The following is a 23897-nucleotide window of genomic DNA, read 5'->3' as shown; positions in this document are numbered from 1 at the left end:
ACAGAACAAAACACTCCAAAATCCATAGATTCAAATTGCATACGTTCTCTGGATGCAGAGGTGGATAACAAGGACATCAGATACGTTCCAGAACTTCTCTCATTTGTGGTTTAAATCTCCTCTCAATTTTCAGGTCAAAATAACATCGGTCAGTGCGTGTGTTCAGGTCAAGTGATACCAAACCATCGTTCATTATGAGACCTGGGGCTGATCTCCCCCTTTGCATTACTTCTTTGTGGTAGGGACGGAGGCAGAGGCTGAGGAAACAGAGCAGAACCACATCACCCTGCAAGATGTGACAACCGCACGAACACACTGTGCAGGAGTTCCCAAGACACATTTTCCCAGTGCATCTTCAAAACAGCCACTGGAGTTCACAGACAAATTTCTGGTGTTAAGGGTAGGTGTCCATGACTGTTTAAGCAAGGTACCCCTGTAACGCCAACACAAACCCTGGGTCCTAGACAAACTACTGACGCACTGCTGTCTCACATCACAAGCATATTTTTTTCTTTTTCTGATGTGTTATGGACCCATAACACTTCCACAGATACTGCAGTATTTCCGTATCTAAAATTCTGCCTTCACTGTTTAACTGAACTATCTGGAGCAGTCAGAAAAGACAACCAAGAAGGCCAGCTCTGTCTTTTACCATCAACCACCCCACGAATCTGAGCGTAACCATAACCTGCTGCCTCTCTTTTGTCTTTACATTTGATCTTCAAAGCACAAGGAGCATTTCACGCATTGACAAGGAGCAACTCTTCTTTCTCTTAGCAATTATCTGATTCAAAGAAGTCTGTAAAATTGACAAAAAAATTCTATCTACCCCAATCTTTTTCAATTTGCATCGTTTTAATGCCAATTTTGGCACAGACATCCTGCATAACAAAAGCATTTCAGACAGTTTCCTCCCTCTCTGCACATGCCTCACAGCCTTTCCAGGCTTCCAGGACTTTCTGCTTCCAAGAGCCAGAAGTCAGAGGCAGGTCTGCAGCTCAGGAGAGCCACACGATGCATGGTGCAGCCACGTGATGACCACGTGCCATTCTCAGGCCCAACACTGGGGTAACAGACAGATTTTCCTTCAGGCATCTCCTTCCTTCCAATTATTTAGGAACAGGTCACTTGGTTGCCCCAGAAATAGCTGTTAAGTGCAAACACGGAGCTCTACCATTTCCCTACTACTTGACTGCAATACAGCTGGTCAATTAAATATTTAATACAGAAATCCTCAATATTTAATTATGGACAAATAGCATTCTTTAGCACTTTTCTTGAAATTGAAAACAACCTTTCCCACTATATCTGCAGATGGGCACAGTTCTAGATGTACTTACACCTATTAGAAATCTGTTGTTGACAATATTATAGGGAATTAACATCTAATGAATGACTGCTGCACGTTACAGTCCAATTTCTATATGCAAGGAAAGGACATTATTTTTATCATTACTTAAGGGAAACACACTTAACTATCCAGGAATAAATATGCAATAATATTAAAACAATGTTTAAGACGCAACTTCATCTTATAACAGCACATTTGTGATCAAAGGTGCTATTTAAAGAAATCCAAGTAATATTTAATATCTGAATCTTCACATAAACTTGGTCACATCACCATTTTGAGACTCCTGCCACCAATAACACTATTTTGGAAAACTGGAGTCCAGCATTCTACAAGGCAGGTGAGAACAGCCAAACCTGAGGTCCCTGCAGAAATAAGGAAGCAGAATTTGTTCACCATTCCCCCTGCACATCACAGTGCCTATGCAGGCAAAGTGATTTCCAATCAGGTTCCATCTCATTTCTAAACACAGAAAAACAAAAGCAAGGGGTCAGAAGGTGAGACTTCAAATCAGAGTTCCTCTCTGCATCCAGAACCCCAAGAAATATTCAGCTTACGTTTTAGAGTCCATCTCTAATCAATCTGAAGTCACTTATGATCATCACTGTCATAATCAGTATGTTACTGAATTTAATTACAGCCATCACCCACCTGCACTCCAAGATGTTCAGCACTAAGAGGCAACAAATTCCAGCTCTACTACACGCAGAACCATAAAGGGTGGAAAAGACCTCTAAGATCATCATTCTTCAAAACAGAAATCATTCCTAATAAGTGTTGGAACTCCCTATTAATAATGGGCAAGCAACCTTCAAAAACAATGATTACGTAACTAAAGCAAGCAGGCAGGAATCCACTGTATTTCCACCCTGAGTTAAAGAACACAAAGCCATGCCAGGGCTGCTCCACCTCCCTGAGTTCTGAGGAGGGGTACACCAAACCTTCAGAAAAATAAGTTTCAAGAATATCTCTAGAGGCAACGTGCCCTTAATTCTGCAACAATAACCACACACACAGGGAGGAAAAAAAATTCCAAATTAGCTGTATAAGTCATCTGCAAATAAGATATCTATTTTCCTACATATATCTCAATAATTTAAATAAGACTAAGTGGAAAAAAAAAGTCTTAGACATGTAATTTGACAAATCTGAGGTCCTCTACCTTACTGTGTGGCAAAAGAAGGTGATGACAGTGCCTACGAATGGGATACAGGCACTACAGAGCAATAGCAGGTAATAAAAAAAGAAAAACTGGCTCACCCTTTCCAACAACCAGGAACAGCTCCAAAGGAGTGCAATTGCTATCCAGAAACATGCTGCTCCCTCAGCTGCTAACCCTTAAATAAGGGTGAGAAGGGATGGATTCCACCCCTTCTGGTCACTCAGCTGCATTGTTTGCACCTGAGCTCCCTCCGTAAGCCCCTTCACTTGGTGCTCAATCATTGGTTCAGGCTGTGACCTGGCAATTCCACAGCTCTGACCAAAACTCCCAAACTCCCAATCCGCTCACTTTTTGCAGTTTTTGCTCACTTTTCCCCATATTCATGTGACATTTCCACCAGCATGTAGTAATTGGAACTGGAATTACAGTCAGAGCACGACTGCAAGCTGAACAACCAAATAGTTACCAAGAACTTTGAAAACAGCTTTTCAAATCAAGTACTGATTACCTTCTCTGAATTCAACCTTCACAACACCAAAGCAGACATTTCAACATAAAGATATGTGTACAATTAATGGATATACCGATGTTAGGGTACAACAGAAAGCTTGGCTATAATGTTATTACACCAAAGCTGGAAACAGAAAGGATAGGCAGACTCACCCGTAACCTGGGCTCGCAAGGGAAACTCCAGTAGAGTGGATCTCCAAAACAAATCCTTCCCCGCTGGCAGTCAGCTCTTAAATGGGTCTAGGAGAGGTGGAGCCAGTCTCCACGCCTTCCAGCAGCACAGGTAAATTGCCTTCACCTGTGCTCCTGTAGCTGACTCATTGCTCGCCTCAGCTGATTAATCAGAGGTTCAGGCCATGATTCAACAGCCCCATACAATATGTCAAATAACATTAGTGAATCCATCATCATCACCAGGCAAGGCACTGCCCTCAACATCAGGTTGTTTTGAGGCAGGGCTTCCTGTTGGAGGTTACTTTGCTGGAGCGGAGACAGAGCAATAAAGGATATGATAAGGGACAGGCTGAAAATAACTCTAGGTCCTCACCGGCAACTGTTGTGGTTGCTTCTCCTTGGCACCAACCATTGGGAGTGCCCACGTATAGCAGCAGCACCTTGTGGCCAGAAGGACCCACAGTGGTTGCAGCTCCCCCCAGAGCTCCAGGTGAGGGATGAGCCCCCACACTCCTCTCCTGCAGGTCTCACAGCATGAAGGGGATCAGCCCCACAACCTTTGGCCAGTGGATACATAGGACATGACTGTTGAGCCCAAACTTCCTTTTACCCAGCTGCTCCTCCTGGCTGCTTTATACGTATTCCTCTTTCCTTACTATGCTATTTCAAGCAAGAAAAATCTTGAAATACTTTTTTGTTAAAGCAAACAGCTTAAGTTTGACCGGGAGAACGATGCATCTTTGAGTAAATGCTAGCACATCAACTGTTGCCCTAAATGGGTGCGTGTGTCAGACAAATTCCTGAGTCAAAGCACTCCATCTGACCTCTGCTGCTGCTTCATAAACAAAGCACCGGTGTTACATGTACGAGCTAGAAAACTTACTCAGAATTTTAGCTTAGTAGCTTTGAGTAAAAATAGGAACAGGAATGATTGCCTTATACACCAACATATTTATTCTGGTATTTGATTAACCTTTTCTTCCCACTTCTCTCCTTAACATGCTGAAACTACAAAAAGAAAAACTCTGATTTTAATAAGTATTAACATTTACACAGGGATTTCTGGCTTCTGACTGTGACCACCTGCCTTAGCAGATTTGAAGCCCAATCTTCAACACTGGTGAGTCTGTATCATCAGAAATATTATTTAGTCTCCGGAGTCCTTTACTGCTCTTAACATACAACCACTGCTCTTTCTACTAAAGGAAGGCAAGGCCAAACAAACATGCCCAATACTTAGCAGAGATGTTTCCAATATTCCAGGAGCACCTGATCAACACATTGCATCTCTCTTACAAACACGTCTCATACTAAAGTGCTCAGACTCTCAAGTTCAAAGTCACACAGACTTTATATTCTCCAATACTTCAGAATTCCTTTTAATGATTTTATAACCTACTTCAAGAGCACGTTAAGAATTCAGATGGTATATATTCCATTCTCAATATTTACACCAATTTTCCACTTGGTTTTAAACAGACTAATGTTACCTATACCTACAACGTAGTATGCCACTCTCTTGCTGCCAAGTAGTTGTACATACAGTTGCTTCTGCAGAGCTGAAATTTCTTTACTGTAAATACATTATACATTATTTAATACTATATATTGCTATCAAAATACCTATATATAGTATCCTTATAAATATATTATTAACTTGCTGTTTTACAGGTGCTGGCTTCAGTTCATTCTCATCCCTGTGTCTGCTGCTGTTTCAACGTTGTGGTGTCAAACTGAGTTGTACCGAGCAGCACCCAGAAAGGAGGAGGTAGAGAGGAGCCATCAGCTGGAGGCAGCCAGCTGGCTCCTGCAAAACACCAGTAAAGCCCTGGGAAAGAATAAGAACTTACAAGATCAGACTCAGCACGCAAGACATCACACGCCAGTTCTTCAGCTTAGCAGGAAGCCCAGTCTTCCTTTAAACTCTCTGTACCCAAAACAATAGTGAAGCAGAGGAAATGATGGCAAATTAAACTGAACACAATAACAAATTTGCATCTATTAAACAAAATATGCAAATGCAGCCATATACAATGTTATCACAGCTCATTTGATTTAGCTTCTTCAAATATTTAAGTTTTAATGAAATAATTGCTCAAACATATTGGCAATATGTATATGCATACATTTAGAGCTGGCAGACATGCAGAGAAACAAAGTTTTGGGATAAACCTTCAGCAGTTGCACCCTGTGCCAACCCCAAGTACACCTGTCTGCAGCAACCAGGTGTGGCTGCGAGTGCTGTATCAGCTCCAGAATAACCTGAGCCCCTCTTTCACTGACTGACAGAACCCAGAGCTGGCAGTGTTTTGTGTTGGGTATTCTAACAATTGTTTTCAGCAAATACACCATATAGAGACATAAGAGAGCTAGCCGAGCTAGAGGCACTGCTGAACACTGAGAGCAGCCTCAGGATCCTGATCTGCTCACTGCCCAAAGAATCCCTGGGCTGGAATTGCTTCAAGTGCATTCCACAGATCAGACAGAATATTTTGTTTTTTCTTCTCATTAGAAAAACAGAAATATTTCCTTGTTGTTATTTCAACACAACAGAATTTCAGAGTCATTCTGATAAGAAATAAAGAAAAAAAAATTACAGCATGCAGTCAGCAAATGTACTTCTTTGATTTTCTTTCTTCCTCACACTATGACGCTGGCTGTATTTTTGAAACTGGAACTGCTACTGAAGAAAGATCTTTCAAGCCTTGTCAGACAAAACACTTTTCCCATGCAAAAACATTTCCCTTATAGCAATAATAGCTTCACACCATCCTAACCGGAGTCATTTCAAAGTGAGCAGAACAGCACAGCCAAAGAGCAACAGACAGTGACTGGGCAAAGGGATAAAAGACCATCCCTGCTTCCCTTTGATTTGCTATCAGTTATCCTCATCGTTTCATTTACCACGGGGAAAATGATTTCATCTCTTTTTATTTTTAAAGCATATTTAATTCTGAAACAATTGCAAAAGTCTTAAGACTTGTTCCATTATATATAATTATGTAATTTGTCCCACTTTAAAAGTGGATGTTTTAAAAGTATTTTTACTTAATAAGCTAAAATGTTTTGCATCATCGCACTCAAACGCCTTCTCATGTGCTGAAATTACTGAAAGGTTACACGAAATATACGAGCTACCTTTGAGATCCAGGAATTCCAACGTGAAAGCAATGCCAACTCTTCCAAAGCCTGAGGCACAGAGGACGTCATCATCTCCCAGTGCTTTTTACTACTAACACAGAGAGGTCAGTGCTGGTTCCATCACGATGCGCTTGTTATTTGCTACTCAGAGCCACAAAGGGTTTGAGCATTTCTGCCATAGCCCAGAGTATGGAAACAAGACATGGCACAGTATGAAGGCTTTCTATAACTTTAAAAGAAAATCAATATTCTATTAAACTTTCGAAGAGATCTTAAAGGTCCATTTGGACTTATTTCCAATTTCTCTGCAGAGGTGTCAAAGGCTTTTGAAAATGCAAACTCTTTTCCTTACTATTTTTTTTTTTTTAGACATCCATTGGCATTGATAACTCCATCTGAGAGAAGCACCAAGGAGCTTGATTTTCTGCCTCTGAGTACTGCCAGATAGCAGGAAGTTGAATAACATGGAACTTTCATACAGGAGTATACTCACAAGAGAGCTCAACTTTATCATGGTGAAAGGAAAAAAAAAAGGGGGGGGGGGGGAGGGGGAAAAGAGGGGGAAAAAAAGACAGAGACTCAAGCAGAAATTATATTTCTACACTGTAAATATACAACTACTTGCCCAAGCTCCCACTGCAACCCATGACAGAAATCTTGGCTGCAGAGCTCACAAGCTTCAAGCACTGTGCTCAGATCACTTTACTTCAATTTTAAACCAGGAAAGATTGCCTTCCAGTGCTGCAGAATGCAATCACTCACTGATTGACCACTCAGAAGGCTCTGATTTATAGCATGCCGGAACTGACTTGAAGTAAGTGGCAGCTCTGACTAGAAGAGGGGATCGGTGAATCCAAAGATTAAGCTTTCTTTCAATAGAAACAACCAACCAGTTTTTCACAAGTGAACCAAGGCTATGATTCCATGAACAACAAAGAAAAAAAAAAAAAAAAAATCAAAATCTGGATTATCAAAATAACAATATTGAAAGCCAGAAACCGATTCTATTCAAGGCTTGTCATTTTTCCTAAAATTCCTTCAAAGTATATTTTATTTTCAGACTTCACAGTATTATGTCACTAATGAAACAGGAAGGTATCTGAAATAGTTTATTTCCAGACAGCGCCTCTATAGCAGGAAGTTTACTTTAAGCTAAACACAAACCCATTAGCTTTCTTGTTCACACCTAAATCAACAAGAAGCCTCTCAATGATTACAGACGGTTTCAGTGTTTTGCCCTTTGGTATTTCCACTTTTGGTTGTGATCATAACAAGAGGCAGTAAGGGTGAGAAAGACCCAGAAAGCACGGAGGAGTCTTTAGCTCAAGCATCAAGAGGTTATCATTCATGGTTTTACCTCCTACACATTCATCTCACAAAAACTAAGCTCTACTATCATTTGCAGCTTGAATAAGGATATCTATATATTATAATATTTCTAGAAGATTTATGGTTGAGCTCAACCACTCCAAGTCAGACAACTGTTCAGATGCTGTAGACTCAGTCAAAAACCATTAACACACAACGTACATTTTTACACGTAACTACCTTTTCTCTAGTGGCCTCATTACTATGGAGCGTGAAACAGGACTCAGCAGAGGAGATATCTGCACTGGTTTAGTCAGTGAGCTATCAAAGAGATAGAAGAAGAGGGGTTTGGTCTTCACTGAAGCATGGAGGAATTAAGCAGTTAGTTAAATGCAGGAAATGATATGCATTTGGATTTCCAAAGAAATAAAGTAATGCTTGTTTTAATAAAGGTAGATGGTCACACTAACCCCTGGAAAAGAAGCTAGCTTTTGATTAAAGGGTTAATCTGTCTACATGGACCTCAAAGGAGAGGGTGACCATAACCACCAGCATATGAGAACTTTCCAATTAACGCTGCAGGAAGCGCCAGGAATTCAAGAAGAGGGAACACTTCACCACCACCACGTTCAGAATTGCTCTAGAACATAAGGTAGAAAATGAGGGAGAGAAATCTTTCCAGCTGAATCTTTGTAAACACACGTGAAGAAATGAGCAAGGGCAGCTGCAACCTGGCAGTCTGGGCCCTGGTTTGGCTGCAGGTCTGTCAGGGCATGCAAAGGCTGGACGTGTTCCCCAGCTGCAGCTGCCAAGGTTTGGGTTGCTACAGTCTACAGATCAGGACGAGCTGAAAAATTCTGGTTCTCTATTATAGTGAACAAAACGTTGGAGAATGCATTTGATTCCTGAGCATCCTAAGAGCATTTATTACATGTATCCTGCATCTTGCTGGAAAACAGCATCAACAGTGGTTTCTCAAAATCAAACAGGACTTTCTTTTTCCCCAAAACTCTTCAGGATAGTTTTGCACCTCTCTCATATTATCTTCCTACTGGAAACCGTCCTAGGTGAGGCAAAGTTATCATCTTCCTTTACTCAAGTGCCTTCACAAAGTGCTCCAGTAGCATCTACTGAATGTGACTTTAAGTTCCAGGGAACCCCAGGTTACCTGTTGGTCTGCAAGAAGGCAGCTTGTTTAAATTTTGTGCAGACTGCAGCCACACGCTGCCTGAACTCTATAGCTGTCTAATTTCCTTCCATTTCTCTCTCCTCGCTATACACAGTTGTCTCAGAAAATTCCAAACTTTTACAGATTAGGCTATCCTTTCTAAAACTAAATGCAGAACTTTATACTCTGCGTGCTGGCTCAAAAGCATAGCAAATATTCCAAATTTTGAAGAAAAAAAAAAAGAAATAAAAGTTAAAAATGATTTTTGTTTTGTCTGCAATCCTTCTAGATACTGTTTTCTGGATCTGGAAGTCAAATGCCTTACTTCCTCCATGAAGTGGCTGTGAGAAGCTGGATCTAGCAATGACTTCCTTGTCAAGTTCCCCCTACACCCCAAAGCCAATCCCTGAAACTCAATTCCAGGTTTCCTGACAGCAGCTCCTTCTGAGTGGTAGGGAACATTACCTTTAATTAGGACCAGTCTTCCATGGAAAGAAATAACGGAAATTATGGAACTCCATTCATCTTGAACTGCCTCCTACAAACTGATTTTTCTCAGGCACAACTTCCAGTATTTTTAAGTCTCCTCCTGCCATACTGCAAACCTGCATGGAAAAGCCTGATAGAAAAATACGTATTTCCATTCAAATATGCCAAGAGATCAGAGCCTACACTTTTCACAATTACTCAAGGACTTGAACCAAACACTTGCGTTGTAACAAACCCTTTCTGCTTTTCTCTTCATATTTCCTTTGCAAACTCTCAGACATCAGCAGCGTGTCTGTCACAGAACAAAGCTGCTCAGTTGCCACGAAGCTCCCCAGAGCTGAACTCCTCTAATGCAGCGCAAGACTTCCGCGAGTTCAAACCTGCTGCCAACCTTTAAGAACTCGACACCAACCTGCTCTGTTGTTCAGCCTCTCTCAAGGCTGCAATGAGAAAAAAGCTGAATTCTAATCCTTTCCTGCAGCAGCAGATGCTGTGCCACCTCAAAATACACAGACTTACATCAAGTGTACGACTCTCCACTGAAGAGCATATGTACAGATAACTCAAAACACACTCTGATACCAGCTTTAGGGAGATCAACAGCAGCTCCGAGGATGGAAAGGAACCAAAAATCCCTATTATCTTCTTTTCCATTCCGTAACTCGGTATTTTTTCCTTGAATATGCTTTCTTAGTATTGCTGTATAACAAATGAGAATCCATCCAAATCTTCCATAAAGCCACACAGAGCATACAAAACATGACATAAAAATATGAAAACAGCCTAAGAAGTAGAAACAATAACAGCTTCCTAACAGGTATGGCACAGGTGCCGGAAGTTCAACCACATTCACCTTTATTTTGCACCCAAAAACTTCCACCACAGAAGTCTGAATTCTCATCTGCAGCAGCACACAGATACGTGATAGACAGCATTAAGTGCCAGGAATGGAGTGAGCTTGAAGCAGTTACCTGAAGTCCCAGCACATTCAAATGCAGTCAAGTACCTTTGATGCTTTTGCTGAACTGCAAATCCAGATCCAAAAAGAATAATGAGAATCAAGTAAAAAAAATTTACAGAGCAAACAAACATAGAAGCAATTAAATGAACATTTTTAATCTCAATAGAATAAACAAGTCCAATTTTACAACATTACAACATTTACAAGCCTATCATCTAATGAGTGGAGATGGTTGTTAACTTTCTACTTCCCCAGAAAGGACTTGAAGAAATGTTTGGTTTCACCGCTACTCTAAAATGTCATTTGGAAGGGAAACTTCAGTCTGTTCTCTAGAATTCCTTTTCCAGATCTGAGAATGGCTCACAAACACGGCTTTCCCAGAAGAACTTTGTTTTTCACCTTATGTGAGATAAAAACCTTTCTCCATCTCTCACAGAAACATTTGTACAATTCTGACGAATAAAACCAAAACGAACATGCTCAAATCTAAAATAATGCTGTCACAGCAAAAATAAAATATTCATAATGGACTGCAAAGACCTGCAGTGGCACTCAGTGCTGAAACCCAGAAGGATTTTTCATTTATTAACACCCGGTCCTTGTTCAACAGCATACTAATGAAGTTAATCTAAAGGCTAAATTTCAATTATGAATCACAGAGCCACATCTCTGCTCCCTGATTGCTCGGATAATCTGAATCAAGCGTTCTCCTGTACAAAGTGCCATGGTTGACTGCACATAAAAGTTCCTGAAACATCAAAAATATTCAGTCCAGAAGGCAAAACCTGACAAACACCTGTTTGCACATCCATTCAATAACTCCGTAGCAAAGTAATGATTTCTAATAACTTGACAGACTGCTCACTCCCTTAAAATATGCAGTGCAGGTCTGAACAATAAAAGGAACAGCAAATGTTTAAATCTCCCAGGCTTGCAGCCAAGACAAAGTCTTCAGCCTCAGTTTAAAAAAAAAAAAAAAAAAAAAAAAAGGCTTCCATTTGCTAAAGTAATTTAGGAGAAAATGCTTTCCTCTTCAAGTACCTATGGTGCATTCGTCCTGAAATAAAACCTGAAGGAGCAACAGTGCTCAAACTAGGCTGGGCAAAAGGCAGCACAGCCAACAATTAACAGAGCTGAGCTGCTGTGTGAGGTGTGCTGCCTCACCGTGTGTCAGTGCAGCTCAGAGAAGGAGCTCCAGCTGCACAACTGGAAAGACACAAAATATGAGAAATTGCAGCAACCTGGATTATTTGCTTCCAATTGCTTCTGCATACTGCAGGATGACAAACGCTCGTGCAAACATCGAACAACCGTGGTGCCATCCCATCTGAAAGACAGATACGGAGCAAGCACTGCGTTGAGTTTTTAACAAGAAGGAAAAACAGAAGATATAGACTGCCTTCGATTTTCAGCCGAAAGGACGAGCAATGGAAGGACTGCTGGAATGGAAGGACTGCTTCCCCCAGATGGGAGTTGAAGGAGCATATAGAAACCAAAACATCAGGAAACCATGAGTTTTGATCAAAAACTTGGAATGAAGAAAGCAGAGCTTTCCAGATGACCTCTCAGAAGAGATTCTACTTCACAGTACATATGATTTCTGGATAACAGATGTTTTGTATAACAGCTCTGGGATCAATCCTTCCATTTGCCATGGAGAAAGAAACCCAGAAGAGTAAGTGCACCATAACAAAGTATTATTTGACCATCTCCAGGGATGACAACACTGTACATGGATTTCTTGTAAATCAAGCACAAGGCAGTGACAAGTTCCTCCCTCACATACGCCTATCTGCCCTCGTCCATCCTCTGTGACATGAGCTTGCAAGCAGAGAGCAGACTCCCAACACTTGGCAACACCTTGCAGCATTTGAACTAAGCTCAGATATGTGCAACTGCTTCACTGAGTCGCAAGACTTCTCCTTCCCTCTCCAAGTTGGTCAAAGGAGGTCAGTAACACCCACACTTTTACCACAAACTATTACTATTGCCCTAAACACAAATGCTAGTCTTCAAGTCCAGTTTTTTGGGATATAGGTACAAATTGCACTCGTTTCCTATGCCCAGCTTCAGTCTCCAGTGCCCCTTTCTACTGCCTTTATCCTCCAAGTACATGTTACCCAGTAGGAAGTTAGCAGTACTTAGATAAATCTCAGACTTCTTACTAAAATTAAAAAAAAAAAAAAGACAGTTTTGTTTTGCAGATTACCAATATACTCACCACTTTGTCTGGTTAGGCAATATTATCTGCTATAACACTGATATATAAGCAAAACAATTCAGAAATGACATCCTTCCCTAGCACCTTATCTTCTCACAGTCAGCTACTAGAATGGGCACCTTGCTCTGAGCCCTCCTGATGCTGTGCCAGCTGTCTTCCAGTCCTTAACTAAGCTGCTCCTGAGCAGCACACTCAGATGCATCAGCCTGAGCAACAGCACACACGTGCATGGTCAGAAACAGGTCTGGTGGAAGTAGGGCAGTTGTCTTGGTAGCTCCAACTGAAATGCATCTTAATTGACGGCCAGCATCGCACCACAGACAAGCCAGGAGCAAAATAAAAAAAAAAAAAAAAAAGGCCAGCAATAACGACAGGCCACTAGAAGTAATCTGCTGTCTTCTGGGTAAAGCGTTCAATGCTAAAACTTATTATCTATAACAGCACCTTTTGAATCACTTTTGTTTTGCCCTGTAGAATACCTTAATGTTTCTGCTGCTAATACAATTTCTGGCTTGCAGTACTGCCCTCGTCTGTAAAACTGCAAGAGAAAGGGAAGGAAGAGATGAAAACGGGGAGAGGCAGAACTGCTGTTATTATTAAACCTTTAAGTTACAGAGTTAATTCCAGCTAAACGCTTTTGTCTGCCACGCTGTTTATATTGAAGTGAATTTTTTTTTCCAGAAAGGAAATCAAATTGTTGCAGCTGAGCATCATACAACTCCGTGGCTGTCTATTCGTGAGCCGACCACACTTCCACTCCAAGTCATCTGTTAAGCAGCACATCCCCAGCTGGGGACTGTAATTAGGGTGCAAACTGCCATACAATCCTCTTGCCAGATTGATGAAGGAGACCTCTTACAAGGTGATCCAGAAGGCAGTGCTGAGACCATTAATCATTTACCCGTTGAGGAGAATACAAAAAGCTCTGCCAGTAAGAGCATTATGGTGGAAAATACCTTGACAAAACCAACAAAGTTTTAATTAAAAGGTCAGGCATTAGTTATAATATTACTTTAAACATTTCAGGCAAGTTCACATCAAGAAAAAGGAGATATTCAGATCTTCTGCAGAATTTGACACTCACACTTCTGCTATTCCTTTTAAAAGCTTGATACCAATCAGCTCAGAGCTTTCAGCTCTGCCAGCAGCATCCCCAGATACCAAACAAACGCGAGAGTAATCCACAGAGCTGGGCTGCCAGTACTTCAACCTGCAGCTATTTATTCTGGGAGATCTGAATCCACTGAAAAGGCAAACATTTTCGGCAGCGTGTGGTTACAGAACTCAGCAGCACAAAACCTCAGGCTACGGTGAGAAGGGCAGGCATGGGGCACTGCCTTCAGGGCCTGAGCACGTGGGTCAGTGCTGCCAAACAAACACGAGCTGCAACTTCTGAAGTACGCTGCTGTGGGGAAATACCTTAAGTACCTACATGTGAGATCAAGCGACGCGCTGCCCTCCTCACTCACATTGGCTGCATTAAGGAAGACCATCCGTACGGAATCCTATTCTGACAGATAAACAGAGAATGCAAGAATCAAGATCGTTTACATACTCTAAGGCTATTGCTAGAGTCAAAGTATTTCTCTTTGGAAACAAATTTTTAATCTTCTTTAGCGTTCAGAGTCTCATTTTACCATGCACCATTCACACAGAGGGTGGTGACACACTGGAACAGGTTGCCCAAGGAGGTTGTGGATGCCCCAAACCTGGAGGCATTCAAGGCCAGGCTGGATGTGGCTCTGGGCAGCCTGGTCTGCTGGTTGGTGACCCTGCACATAGCAGGGGGTTGGAACTGGACCATCATTGTGGTCCTTTTCAAGCCGAGCCATTCTATGGTTCTGTGATTCGCCAAGAGAATCAGCACCAAACCACGTCCTACCATCAAACTTTGCTCACGTTGGCCCACAGCCCCTGGGAGCAGCATCTGGCAGGGAGGGGACAGGAGCCAGGATCTGCTTGCGGAGATTTGATGGAACTGCCTAGGAGGCTTCTGCTAGTTCAAAAGCAAACAAAATCCATCCCATACAACTATCCACCGACCTAACAGAAAATGCATTTTGCTGTAGAACACGCAATAGGGAGGAAACTTAATCCAAGCACATCATTGCACAGTCCAACAGGATTTGCTAGAAACTGCACTGGTGAAGGCAAGCTGCTATTAGCTAAGTCTAAAATGCAGTTGGCATGCAATTACTTTTTTCCCAAATGACTGCAACAGCCAAATCTAAATAATTTTCCACAGCATATCCAAAATAAAGAGTTGTAAATAAGAAAGTCTGCCACCCATTGCTACAAAGTTAAATCAATTTAAATATTAAAAAAAAAAAAAGTCTCGTTTGCAAACCACTGTATTCTCCCCCAAATCCCCTCCTTCCCCAGAGACAGCAGCTTCCTTCGAGGAACACAGCAGCAGGGAGTGCTGACAGCAGCACAGGGCTGAGCACAGCCCGATGCAGTTTTAGCAACAAGTGGCTTTGCAAAGGGTTCTTTTGCAAACAGAGCTGTAGAAATAAGAAATAAATGAATTCCTTCTGCAACACAGGGAAATTTCTGATTTCCAAGACCCTTGCTTGCATAAGAAAACATGCATTAATTCATTGAATATGTCAGTGAGAGAAGAAAACAGAAATAGCTTCATTATCATTATACAAAATCATACACACAGCAATCCACTGCAACAGCAAGTCCTACCATACATCACTGCTTCCCCCATTATTCACATTCTCCCAGTGCAGCTGAGCCAGTGATGATCTCTCAGCAGAGCAGAGAGAGCACACGCAGGATAAACTCCTGTATCCTAAACCAATGGGGCTTTTTAACAAGCCAGTAGCATCCAAACACCAAACAGGGAGAACAGAAACTAACTTGCAAACACAAAGATGCCGACCTGAGGATGGGAGACCCACTGTGGCATCACTTACTGGAAGGGTGCCAACAACACAGCCAGAACTTTTTACCAAATTTCAACATGTAATTTAAATAAACTAAAGCGTGGTATCAGCACTGTATGGCACAAGGCCCCATAATGCCTACATTAGCATTTCTTGGAATAAGGAGTATTAAACACAGTACACAACCGAAATAACACCCCGGTGCTTCATAGATTGGAAGGACCTCCACAACCATCTCGTTCCAACCTGCAGACAGCTAACACCCATGTTACCAGCATGATGGTCTTATCATGGAGTAACAAGGAAAAAACTGTCCCCCCTCTTGGAATCTTGCTGTGTCATCACTCACCAGAATACTGCTCTCATCCATAGGCAACCTGTTAAAGATGCTGATGGGTTCTCCTTTTAGAGCAGCAATTAATGCTGCTGTTCACAATCTCTGACCTTTAGCTCTCAGTCCCAGAAGGGTTATTCACATTTTTCCTTTTAAGTATAGCACAAACTGGGAACTATTTGAATCTTCCAAAAGACACGGGGACATTAATCCTAACCACAAACCAGCCATTCACAGCAGTAATTCCCAGAGCTTTCCCCTCCGAACCTGCTCTTCTCCCCAGGACCAGCTGCTCCCCCCATTTTCACCACTGCTGCAGTTCTGATGCTCTCCATTCCAGAGGTATTTTTAGCAAGTAACTTGGAAAATGCTTTCACAGTAGCATAAAGTTCTGCATCCCATGCTGCACCTCCTGCAGGAGGACGGCATTGCTGGGCTATGTTCAGTGAAGCCGCAGAGCTGTGGGCAATGTCCTTCACTTCCACTGCCATCACTCCTCATTCCATTTCCACCTTCCCTCCTTCTTTTCCTCAGAAATGCTGTTATTATTTGTTGCTTTTGCCTAACATTTGTTATAATACCACCAAACATGGAGAAAAACCTCAGCATGTCATCTTCAGATCTGCCCCACAAAGCACCTGGCACCTTCTTTTGGAAGTGTAATTAATGCATGTTTTTACAAGGCAATCCCCATGCACACTTACAAACAAAAAACACAAATAGATGTTCTTGCTTCCAGTCTCAAAAAAATTAATCGTAAGTTAATCATCAATATCCTTCTGTGTTAAACAGCCCTGATACGGCGTCATTATCGCTAATTTGGAAGACTGATTGGCTATAAAACTCCTCTGGAGCCAGAGAGAGGGCACTGCAGAGCTGAGAGTCACCCAAACATCCAGAAGAAAAGCTGCACCCACATACACAGAGTGCTGGGCTCAGGCGCAGGGAGAGGCGATCAGCCTGACAGGAAATGTAATTACTGTTATAGTTCCTGCCAAGATTAGACATGATATAAGCAGATATATCATCAGATAAACGCATCTGACGTAATATATTATCACTGATGTGCCTAAATATATAAAATGGGGTGGAGGGTGGATGGCTCGGATTCTTGAAGGGTGGGAGCATCCTTTTTTTTGTCATTATTTTATTTTACAGGGAACAAGTCACTTGACACGCCATCTCTGTCTCCATCCCGTTTGTTCATTAAGGTTTCTCCTCTCCTTCCCAGCTCCTATTTCCATCATGATCAGAGTGACATAAAACATCCTCTTTGTTGCGGCTCACTAAAATCGAAGCCGCATCATGTCTCTTTTTCACGTCTTCTCTTCCCTCCTTGTCACTCAGAGGTTTCAATCCATCGGCTTTCTGCTCACATCCACAGTCTGAGCCCACTTCTCGACACCAGCCTTCTCGTTTGCCCCTTCTCCTTCTTGCTTTCACTCACCAGAGCTCCTTCCTGTCATCGTCAATCAGCTCCAAATTGCCACCATCTCACGGCCGTCATTCACGCACCAACCCCTTCTCCTCATCCCCACACCAGATTTCCATCATCTTTGCAAACTACTGAGCAACTTCCTACTGTTTTCCCTCCCACGAGCCACATATTTGTCTCACCACCCCCCACCAGCTCATAAAGCTTCCCCACATTTGCCCATTCCCCCACCAGGTCAGCCTCAGTGCGGTGCATCGGCTCAGCATGCGATTCCCTCAAAGACTACAGCACACACCAAACACCTGAAACTCCACCTCACTCCAGCCCTGAGCCCCCCAGATACAGGAGAGAACGCAGCATGATGTGAACTGTCAACAAAAGCCTCAGAAACCCTTGTTGGAGAGTTACTCTCTCAAGTGTATGTCTCTGGTACTTCATCTAGGGCTGATAGTTGAAAAGAAGAGCCACGTGCAGCTCGGCCCAAAAGCCGAAAGAACAGGAAGACAGCAATCCTCAAGGCTCTCAGAGCTGGTCCATAAGATTAATGGGCTTCTCTGTTCAATTGACCAACTGCAAAAATAGGGAAGGGAAAAAAAACACACACAAAACTGAGCAAAAAGAATTGAACAAGAACCGAATGCTTATTTTCTTTCCAGCTTTTACCTGAAAGCAATCCAAACACTTTCCCTCAGACGCTGTCAGGTTTTATTCCAGAAGAAAGACCGTTTCATTCTGGGCAAATTTAACATTCTGATTATTTTTTTAATTTACATTTTGAATGAAAGTTTTACTTAAAGCCACTGCAATGAAATCTTTGACAACGCTTAGAAGATGCCAAATCATTTTAATCCTCTAAGGTGGGGATCTCTCGCTGGAAACACACTCCTCACAAACAAAGCTTTGTCCTGAGGAGCTCTGCCCATCTCAGTTTAACACAGCCACTAAAGTACTTTAAACAGGGAGGAAAAAAAAAAAAAAAAATCTTTTTTTTTTAATTGATGGAAAGTTCAAAATTACTTCACTCCCAAAATAAAGTCTTTCTCTGGACCTGTCTGTGCTACTGTCGGACACACAGAGCGTATTGCTGCTCATTTCCTGACAAATTACTCTCCAGAAGAATAGAAATCATCCATGCTGAGCCTCAGCAGCGTGCTGGAGGAGCTGCCTCAATGCACACAGATGCAGAACAGCACTGAGCAGCCCCCACACACAGACCAGAGTTTCAGCCCCATTCACTGATGGCTGCATGGCACTCATCTTCATAGTGCTGCACCTGCACACAGCTCTCCCATCCATTGCCTTCTTGATGCAGGCATACTCTCTTTTTTATTAACAATTACATAACTCAGTGCATATTCCAAAACAAGGCAGGTTATCCTCTCGGCTGTTTTAAAACAAGATGGGGCACAGCTAAAATTTTAATTAGCAAAAAAAAAAAAATAAAAAAAATTATATTGTGTGTTTCTGTTGGGGTGGTTTGTAAAATAAATTGGCCTCACCTACCAAGCTGCCCTCACCACCCAAATCTTCCCTTTCTCAAATGAGAATCACACATTAGTGATACAACTGCTACCACTAATGGTGTACTGGTGAATGTGAACCACACATCATCGCTGGAGATGGCTCTCACCAGCTCCACCTTGTAAAACTGTATGTTGTGCTCACTACAAGTATCCAAACAGAAGCACAGATCCCTAAATATGTGCTTCCCAGGCACCTTACAACACAGGGGTCAGTGCCCATTGGAACAGTGCCCCAGGAACCACTGCCCCGCACTGTGTAACAGCTCCCACTGCACTGCTGTTCTGTGATGGGCGATAACAGCAATCTGAAGACAATTCTGCATGTCCAGGGAAAATCCAGTGATTCTCACACTGAGCAAAGACAAAAACCTCTATCTAGTGACCAAATACCACTGTCATGTCATGCATGTATAAACACAAACTCCTACAAAGCCTGCAATGGTGAGTTCTCTACCCAACCTCCTTTTCACACAACAGACAGAAAGCCAGGCTGCTTTTGCAGCATGCTAAAATGCCAACGTGAGTTATCAGCCACTGTGGGAGATGGATCAAAACGTGCCTCAGCTCCACCCAACAACTGAGGAGATCACTCGGGGCCATATTCCTTTCACAAGGCTGTGCCAGACCAGGAGGTACAAGTAGCCTTCTGTCCATTACCCAGAGCAAGGATGGGAACAGAAGGCTGCCACATTATTTCAGCCTGCCTCCAGCACTTCAAAAATACTCACTGCCTCCTCCTCTGCTGTCCCAAACTGCCCAGCATGCAGATAGCCTAAGCAGACACGGCACATCATGCATGAAACGAGGTGTGTGAGAAGAGAGAGAAGCAATGAAAAGCTTTCCACAATCTAAATAATAAAAGCTTAGCAAATAAAAATCATAAAAAGGGACTATAACTAAAAGCATTGCAAAGAAAAGTGATGCAGCACGTCCTTAATACTCAAGAGTTTGAAACTAAGCACAGCAGAAATACAAAGGAATGCCTAAAGATGACTCAAGGAAAGGCACTCAAAAAGAACATTACCAGTACACTTACGGCAAGCAGCGTGCCCTGGGCTAGCAGAAGAAGCTTTTAGCATTTCATGTTCCAGCCAGGACAGCACACAGCAAACCATCTGCTCAGAGCCAGGAGCTCAGCAGAACGCTGTCAGTGACACAGAACCCGGACTTCTGCAGCTCGCAGAGAGCACAGCAACACTCAGAGCTCCTGGTTAACTCCACCAGCACAACTTTTTTGCTGTCCCCTGGCACAACTCCCTGAGATTTCTCAGATTAACAGCACTTTATTTTATCTGAGGTGCTTTGCCTGTTTCTCCTACCACAGCACCCACTTTCCACCAGCCTGGAAGGAGTCTGGACATAATGGGACACGGCCACCAGAGCCCTGGCAATCCCAAATCCTCCTCACAGCCGACCCTCCTGTGCTCTTGAGGCAAACAGCCACACAGGTAACGCCACTAACATCACAAATGCCACCTCAGGAGTAAACTCAGGCGTGGAAGTACCTGGGATGTGGCATGTCTATGACAGCATCGAGGTTTTTAGCCAGATTCTGTCATATTATGAGACTCAACTACTGCGAGGCAGGACAGCCCACCTGCAGCCACTAAGCACCCGGGGCTGGCAGCAAACCACATCAGCACCCACTCCCAGTTGTTCCCAGCTGCACTGATAGCACAGGAGCCTGCAAGCCATGGCTAGAACAGAAATCTTCATCTCCTTCCTACTGCGTTCATTAACAGCAATGCCATGTTTTGGGAAAACCATGTGTTTGTCACCCAACACTGAAACAAGCCCAAGACTCAAGAAAGTTCCTAACAACTGATAGCCCAGCCACACACTTGTTGAACACAAGCTGGCAAGACATCGTCCATTAGCTACAGAGCACCTCAAGTTCCTTCTTCAGTCTCAAGCAGTTTCCCCTCACCCAGCCCATCCACAGCACTGCCCCCCCGGTACAACACTCACCAATAAAGCACAAAGTCTACCTGCAACAGAGAGCTCACCGTGCTGAGCAACTGCCTGTAGGCATTCCCACCACCTTGTTAGTCGGCAACAGCACCCCTGTTGCTCAGCTTTCATAATCCCTTCCAGCTGAGGTGGGTGGGTGTAAGAAGCATCGGAGGGCAGGGAGGCAGAACAGACACGCGTTTGTGTTACCACCGCAGCACTGCCAACTCAGGGTATTTATAATTTGTATTATTTACTTATCCCACTCTTTTCCAGCCTGCGCAGTCCAACAAGCTCAGTTGCCTTGGACACCTGGGTGGGAAAGTTCCCGTCACAGCTCATCTTCCATCCTTCCCTTCCCACCAGCCGACAGCTGCCGGCAACCCAAAGCAACCTTAGCGCGGCACCCAGGTCTCCCTCGTGCCTCCCTGCAGCCCGGCGCGGTACCTGCAGCTCCGGCCACGTTCCGCCCGCTCCAGCTCTGCCTCCCCGCAAGCTCTCCCGCTGCCAGCCGCGGTGATAGCTCGGTGCAAACAGAAGGAGCGAGCGCTGGAAGCAGGCAAGAGAGCTGTGACGCTCTGCTGGATGTACCAGCCTGAAAACCGGTAAGAAAAAAACGAAGAAGAAAAAAGAAAGAAAGAAAGAAAAAAGAAAAAGCGTGGATACCGAAGCACGAGGAGAGCTCCGGGATTCCCCACAAAGCCACGCCGCTGCCAGCAAACCCCACAACTTGTGCGCTGCCAGCAGCGGGCACGAGCAGCACGAGTGCCTCCTATAGCAGGGCAGCGCGTCGGCAGCCGCGCAGCAGCACCGCGATCCTTAGCGGAGAGCTTTCTAGTGAAGGGACGTCCCTAGAAAGCAGTCGCTACGCATGCAGTTCTCCCGAATGTCATTACTGATCCACAAGTAATGAAATAGCAAATAATACGGCCCCAGGGTACACATCAACCGCCTCTCCTAATGCATACAGATGGAGCTCAACAGCTTTGCTGCTCTTCCATTATCGGAGTGAAAGCGGATCTGTGAAACGCGATCGCGGCGAGGCGGCTTACTCACGAGCAGCGTTTATTTCCGAATCCTCAGAAAACGCTTTTAAACACGCTGCAATCGGGGGAAAAAGAAAAGTTTCCGGGTTCCAAAGCGGCGGCAGCTCCGTCCCTCACACCTGCCCACAGGTGCCCGCAGCGGGCTCGCTCCCTCACAGAACAGCTCGTTTGTTCCAAAGCGAAGCGCAGGTCGCAGAGGTCAGCAGGCAGCGCGTGCCGCCCGGCTCGCTCCTGACCTTGGGGTGCGCCGCGAGACGCCGGACGGACGGACAGACAGACAGACACGAGGCAAATTCGGGGTGCGCGCTCGCGGCGAAGCACGTTACCTGGCACACGGCACTGCCCGGAGGATCAATGGGCGGACACAACCCCCTCCGACACCTCCGCGCCGGGGGCGGGCCATCCCACGCCAAGGGAGCACGGCACCGGGGACACCCGCCGTCGCAGCCCCGCTACTTTTCACAGCCGGAGTTTGCTGCAGCAGCAGCAGGCCGCCGCCGCCTTCCAGCGCCCCGCTGATCCCCGCCCCGCGCACCGAGCGGCCGGCGCCGTCCCGCAGCCGCAGCAACTTCTGCCGCGCGCCGCTCCCGCGGCCCCGCCCGGCCGCGACCCCCCGCGCGCCTCCCGCCGCACCTGCTGGCAGCCCGGCGCGGGCTGGGAGCGCTGCAGCGGGCAGCTCTGCGGAGCCGGCGCCGCGGGCGAGCCCGGGCGGTCGGGGCGGCGCCGGGCGCTGCCGCGGGCGGAGCGCGCGCTCGGCGCGGAGAGCCGCGCTGCCTCGGGCGGGCGGAGCGAAGATGGAGGCTCGGCAGCCGCCCGCCCATCCCGGCCCTGACACGCCGACGGGGCTCGGCTCCGCCGGAGCTACCGCCGCCGTCTGACGCCCTCTGCCGTGCGGCTCCGGGGCGGGCGGCGCCGCCCGGCTCCGCGCCGAGGGCGGTTGTGCCGGGCGGGAGGTCCCGGCCCAATCGGAGGTCCCGTGGAAAGTTGTTTTAGACGCGCGGGCTAAAAGGAGACCGACTTCTGCACGCGCCTTATCAAACGCTCAGCGCCGCGTTCTAACGGCGGGTTCACACAGCCCCAAAGTCACTCACGCCGTGATCAGACGATCGCCAACGCTGCGAGCTGTGCCCGGGGAACGCTGTCCCACTGACTTTCAAAGTCATCGCAGACATCTGCTATCTTCTGGAATGCAATTAGTGCAGGACACGGCCAAATGGCTGAGGCCGGCGATTAGGAAGGGAATATTTATTGATTGCAGGAAGAGGAGGAAGGGTGGTACTGAATCCATCACTTTTTAAATGCACAAACTGAACGATGTCAGCCTATCGGCGCTGTTTAGAAATTCAAATAGGCATTATTCACTGCAACCGACGTTATTTTGTAAACCAGTCTCTAAATTAAAGGATTATTCAGGAAAAATTAATGCACGTATCCAACCTACCAAGTACACACAATGAAAATACTGCAATATTTATTCACCCTTTCACACATCTTATTTCTGCATTCTCACAGAAGGTTCACTCTCACACTCTGTAGAGCGTGAAGCAAGTTATGACTACTGAGAGAGAGACGTGGCAGCACGGACCCAAGGCTCCTGTGTTGGAATGCCAGCCAGGCCCTACCGTGCACTTTGGCACTCACCTGCACCCCAGGACACCCCGTTCAGCCTCTGACATTCAGCTCACCAGACAGGTTTTCCAACAAGAACAATGTATATCATGTTTTCTGTGAGTTACCACTCGTGTTTTGCATTTTATTTTCTCTTTATGTAATTTGTTTAGTATCAGAAAATGCTTTGCAATGACTATTCGTATTACTGTAGCATCCACAGATGCCAAATGACACCAGGACTGCATGGTGCTAGCTGAAATAAATAAGTGTGCTTCTCTCTTACAAAGGAGAGAAATAGGAAGCAGAATGGAAATGGAGGCAGAGAGATGATGATATATAGCATAGGGCATACAGTCACTATCCAGGACTGAAAGGTGGGTTTCCTGCTTCCAGCTGTGCCCGTTGCTCTCACTGATGACAAGATATCTTTCTGGAAGTCACCTGGGAAAGAAAAGCCCATCAGAAAGCACATGCCATCTGATCAGGAATGCTTCAAGCAGCTTTCATGATAGAAGTTGTACTTGCCAAGTAGAAATGCTTCTCAAAGGTGACTTTTTTGAAAACAGATTTCTCCAGGAGGTGCCTGAGGCCAGAAAACACGAGTCCAAACACCCTGCAG

The 23897-nt window shown here is 44.7% G+C and overlaps 1 protein-coding gene across 3 annotated transcripts in view; it reads right to left on the bottom strand.

The window, feature by feature from the left end:
- Positions 1-22483, bottom strand: part of THSD7B (thrombospondin type 1 domain containing 7B) — a 291869-nt gene extending 269386 nt beyond the window's left edge. For 2 of the 3 annotated variants that reach the window (XM_085228059.1, XM_085228061.1), the window contains exon 1: positions 21994-22483. The gene's annotated coding sequence lies outside the window, so the exon portion shown is untranslated. The remainder of the gene's footprint in view (positions 1-21993) is intronic. The other variant, XM_085228060.1, reaches the window with a different exon arrangement.
- Positions 22484-23897: the final 1414 nt, after the last annotated feature.

The sequence above is a fragment of the Meleagris gallopavo genome, chromosome 7, assembly GCF_905368555.1.
Source record: "Meleagris gallopavo chromosome 7, MGAL_WU_HG_1.1, whole genome shotgun sequence".
Classification (NCBI taxonomy): Eukaryota; Metazoa; Chordata; class Aves; order Galliformes; family Phasianidae; genus Meleagris; species Meleagris gallopavo.
Note: the sequence above shows the minus strand (reverse complement) of the source record. Positions and strands in the feature narration are given on the sequence as shown.